At 39.0% G+C, this 5,402-nt stretch overlaps 1 long non-coding RNA gene across 1 annotated transcript; it reads right to left on the reverse strand.

The window, feature by feature from the left end:
- Nucleotides 1-349: 349 nt before the first annotated feature.
- On the reverse strand, nt 350-1,376 carry LOC146861557 (uncharacterized). The gene is made up of 4 exons (XR_014979272.1): nt 1,270-1,376; nt 1,067-1,179; nt 890-963; nt 350-555 (listed from the first exon to the last, which is right to left on the reverse strand). It is a non-coding gene; the product is annotated as an uncharacterized LOC146861557 (long non-coding RNA).
- Between the last annotated feature and the right edge of the window lie 4,026 nt (nt 1,377-5,402).

Below are 5,402 nucleotides of genomic sequence, written 5' to 3' on the forward strand. Positions count from 1 at the left end.
ATCCTCCTCAACGTGCGGTCCCTCCACAAATAAATATTTGAAAGAGAATGGGTGTAAGGAGCACACCAATTTGTAAGCAGTACTGGATATATTTTTAAACCTATTAAGGTGAAAAAGTTTCAACAAGGGTGCTGACGTACTGCATCCGTTGTCACCACGGATGTGAGATTAATGAGAGGAGAAACAAATGGGAAAACCCACTTGGTACCTCGCACTGTTCACTAAGTGGGAAAAAAAATCCCTAGGTACACATTTTCACAAAACAATTTTTAAAGGATTAGTTCTTGATTACGAGCAACATAAATGTGTTGATAACTTTCAATCAATTTTCGCGACAGGTAAATAACAGAAGAATTTAATCATCACGTAAACATTGTTCATTTCACAATATGTTAGACAATACATGAATGCATCATATTCAAGTTACAAAAGTGTCCAATATACTGAAGATTCTAATATGATGGAGAAAAAAATATAATCAGGTTGTATTTGTCTTCATTGATGTTGAAGCCCAATGCATTTCGGGATTTGTAGAATCCCTTTGTCAGGGGCAGTCTGAAACGTAAACAGAGAACAAAACAAATGTCTAAACAATAAACTTTTAGGATTCAAATAGAATTTAAGCTGATTCTTTAGTGGTGGAGACACAAGCGTGTGTAACCTTAGTGTTCGTTACCAATGTTAAAAGTTTGAGTGCACATGTTTCAAAAAGGTGCAGTTATTCAGCAAGTATAGTGAAGAAAGAAACAAGTGTATGAAGAAGCCTGGTGGAGAGGGAGACAACGATGTGCTGTGCAATAGACTGATATAAGGTAAGAAACGTGAGGAAATCTGGACGTGGGTGATAACCGCCAGTGCTGTGAGAACAAATGAACGGGAAGGCGCTCACCTCAATATGACAACAATGAAAAATAATGAAGGAACGATCGGCCAGTGATTCACTTGGAGTAAACTCTTCAAGTGCTGTAGGGTAGGGAGAAAAAATGGAGCGACGATATAACAAGGTGGATTGCAGGTGGAGATTTACTGTGCTGTGCTAATTGTTCATTGGAATGTGAACTGTTACCTGGAGTCTCAACGAGACTGGTGAAACTGTGTGTCCGTGATGAGCTCGTAGAATGGGACGTCAAACGAGAACGAGTGCTGGCGAAAAAATACGCCGACGGGTGGACAAATGATCTGTAGGCATAGAGAAAAGATGAGCCTGCTGCGCAGCAGAATGCCAGGTGATGATTCGTTATGAGAACAGCGTGGTGAACACTGGTATACCTGAAGACCGTTGGTAGATGATTCGGGGCGTTCTGTCGTTTGAAGGAGAACCGGAACTCGTCTCAGGGGAAACGCAGTGATGCGTCAGTGGATGACGGCTGAGTTAAATGAGCGAGGAAGAATAGAGATGGAAATGAGACTGGGGGTGAAAGAAACGAAGCGGGAAGATTAGCGATGGCTGAAAGCATGGTGTGACTGAAGAAAGAGTGCTTGGGAGATTCCTAACATGTAAACGAAAGACTCGGAGGTGAAAACGGGAAAAAATGGAGAAAGCGTCGAAAATGAGGCGGGATATCAATGAGGATGAACCTGAATACGTGGCAATGCATACAGCAAGTGAAGACATAAGAATGCTGTATGTGAGAAACAATAAAGTTTTGTAGAGAAAAAAAGGGAATCAGGGAAGTATTCACTAAAAAGGAAACAAAAGAACCATGAAAAACCTGAATGCAGAAGGAATGTGATGGTTGAGCATGATGTATGAGTAATTGCGACTGGTGTGAGCATATTTGATGTGACATAAAAACAAAATTCCATATAAGCTTTATACATAGCGGACACTAATACAAAGAGCAATCATTTGATGATGGTCAAAGTGCTGAGTAAGTGCAAAAATACATGAATACAACTGTGCACAGAAAACAATAATGCAAGTGTTGATTGATGATTGTTAGTCAACAATGCTAGGTAAGTATGAGACAGTACATAAATAATCAATACATACAAGATAAATGACAGATTGAGAGTGTAGGTTCAGTGTTATTAGAAAAATAAATCAGGGAAAAAAAGGTGTAGTGGTGTCTGAAATGTTTGTTTCAAGGGGAAAAAATTACCTCTAAGAATTTAGACGCTTTCTCAATTTTTTCCCGTTTTCCCATATTTTTTCGCCAGCACTCATTCTCGTTTGACGTCCCATTCTACGAGCTCATCACGGACACACAGTTTCACCAGTCTCGTTGAGACTCCAGGTAACAGTTCACATTCCAATGAACAATTATTCAGGACAATTTTTATTGTGGATGTGAATAATAGGTTCAATAAGCCCTTGTCTGCATAATTTAATGTGTCAGCATCAAGAAAGCCGGTTGTTCTCTTTTTGACTTACAACTGAATAGTTTTGATAGAAAAGCAAACACATTGTCCCAAAATGTCGATATAGTTTGCAGTGTAAGATAAGGTGGGCTAAATCGCCTGTTTCTTCCTTACAGTTCCAGCAAATAGGGTAATCGCGGAGATGTTGTGAGTGCAGACCAGCATGTGTCCAGAAGGCTTTATGTAGGAGCCATAATTGTGTTAGAGATAAGACCAGAGATATTTTATTACGGGTATTAGAACTCCGTATTTGAGGCCATTTAGTCTTGGGTAGCGGGTTAGAGGAATGTAGTTCCCAGAAAGCAATAAGGTTTTTATTGAGAGTCGAGTTCTTATGGCGGAGTAGTTTGTAAATAAGTGAAACTTGGTGGCTTAGCTTGTTGATCTTCGTTACTAAGTTTGGTAGGGGTGGAGATGAGTTGTGTAAAATGGCTTTTGACAGTGCTGCTCTAACCTTTAGAAAGTTGTAAAATTCCATGTTATCTAAATTGTAACTACATTGGAGATCCTTAAAGGAAATTGGGTAGGAGGAGCTTTCTAGCTGTTGGGGGAAGAAGATCCCTTTGTTCGTCCAGGCATCATAGTGTAAAGTTTTCCCCTTGTATAAAATGTTACGGTTATTCCACATGGACTCCAACCTGGAGCTCTTTATGCTTGAATTGAGTTTCTTATTTAATTTTAGAAATGCTGCTTTTGTGTTTTTGACGATAGATTTTGATATAGTTAGATTTGTGTAGCGAGAGGTGAGCAGGGCAAAAGGATTATCAAGGATACATTTTTCAACTTCTAGCCATACTGGAGTATAGTTGATGGGAGGCGAGATCCAGTAGGAGCCCTTTTTTACCAGGAAGGCTGTTTCCTATGTTTTAAAATCAGCTAAATTGACTCCACCTAGAGATTTGTCCAGCCTTAGTTTTTTAAGTCCAAATCTAGCTTTCTTGCCTTACAGTATACATTTTGATAAGAAGTTATCAAGTTTATGGTGGAAGTCTTCTGTTAAGATGAGAGGGAGCATGTTTATTAGATAATTAATTAGGGGCATGATCATCATCTTTATTGTTTTAATTCATCCCCACCAAGTGATACATTTTGGAGACCAAGTGTCTAGGAGTTTCTTGATTTTTTCCAGCGTGGTATTTTCATTGTGATGCAATGTGCCGATTATATTGCTACTAAATTCTATACCTAAATATTTTATATATCCGGACTGCCACGCAAGACCTGAGTTGCCTAAAATCTCTCTGGTGCAATGAACATTTAGGGGTTTTACCTCCTATTTGTCCCAATTTAGTTTGTACCCCGAGTGTATAGAGTATTTCCCTATCGTTAGCATCAGAGTATTAATTGAGGGACCTGGGTCTTCCGTTGCAATTAGGATATCCGCATAAGCGGCTAATTTAACTTGAGTATGATTAAAACCTACTCCTTTTATGTCCCTACTCTGTTTGATGTCTCGTATTAAGGGCTCTAGCGCTAGTAAGAAAAGGGATGTTGAAAGTGGGCGGCCTTGTTTTGTGCCGTGTTGGAGAGTGAGAGACTCTGAAAGTGAACTTTCAATTGCAATACATGCAGTAGGCGTCGACTAGAGGGCCATGACCATGTTTATGTAGGGTTCCTCCAAGTCATATTAATGCATGCAGTGTTTTAAGAATGACCATGAAATCCTGTTGAACGCCTTTTCTGCGTCCAGGGTACTTGCTTTATAAGGGTCCGGTTTAAAAGCTGCATTTTCTAGAACATGGCATAGCAGGTGGGTGTTGTCGTTCGACATGCGGTTTTTAAGAAAGCCTACTTGTGAGTTACTTATTAAATGTGGGAGGACTGCATTGAGTCTCGTGGCTAAGATTTTTGCATACATTTTACAATCGACATTGATGAGAGATATTGGTCTGTAATTTTTGAGTAATAGGGGATCCTTCCCCTCCTTAGGGATAACTATAATGTTGGCCTCTGTCATGGAGTTTGTCATTCGTCCTTTATTAGCTATATTATCTTAATACTTTTAACATGGTTGGTTGTAGTAACTCTGCAAATGTCTTTTAAAATATGGCCGTGAAGCCGTCAGGTCCTGAAGCCTTATTGTCTTTCAGGGATTTAATAGAGTTTGTCACTTCTAGTTCGCTTAATGGTCTCCCTAAAGCCAGTTTGTCTCTTTCGTTCCGTTAGGGGAGGTTCAATTTGCTCAGGTATTGGGTGCACTCTTCTGAGTTAAATTCTTGGTCGTTCCAATACAAGTCTTCATAGAAGGATTTAAAGGTGTTTAAAATGTTGTTTTGTTTAGAATGCATTTGATTATTAGTATCTTTGATTGATGAGATAATGTTTTGGTTCTGTTTGTGCGTAAGATAGGAAGCAAGCATTTTACCTTCTCTGCTGGCTTCGCAGAGTTTCAGGGCCTTGAATGTATTTATCCATACTCCTGCTCATTTACTCAGAATGTTATTGTATTCATATTTCTTTTGTGTTAGTTTGTTAAGAATATTATTATTATTTAGCGAATTGGCATGTGAAGTCTCCAGGAGTTTAATTTCACTTTCTAAATTAACTATTTCAGTATCAAGTTTTTTATAGATTTTTGTTTTAATCTCAATGCTAACTCCCCTACTGCTTGCCTTCAGTGCATCCCAGAGGGTGTTTACGTTTGTCTCAAGATGATCGTTATGGTTGAGGTAATCCGTGATTGCTTCTTAAATTTTCTTTTTATCGTCAGGATCTGATAGGACATCGTTATTAAAGCGCCATCTTTTGGGCGAGGGTTTATTGTGGCTGCCAGACAATTTGGCACTGATACAGGAGTGATCTGACACTAACTTGGGTGAAATATCTGTTTGATCAATTACGTGTGTGAATGATCCAGATATAAGTATGTAGTCTATTCTAGGGTATGAATTATGTGGGGAAGAGTAAAAAGTGTAATCCCTAGAGTCTGGATGTTGAAGGCGCCAAGAATCTTTCGTGCTAAACTTAGAACATATTTTCTGAACTATGCCGTGAGATCTTGTGACATGATATTTGCAGGTGGATTGGCGGTCAATTATAGG

This window comes from Triturus cristatus, chromosome 3_1, assembly GCF_964204655.1.
Source record: "Triturus cristatus chromosome 3_1, aTriCri1.1, whole genome shotgun sequence".
In the NCBI taxonomy this organism is placed as follows: Eukaryota; Metazoa; Chordata; class Amphibia; order Caudata; family Salamandridae; genus Triturus; species Triturus cristatus.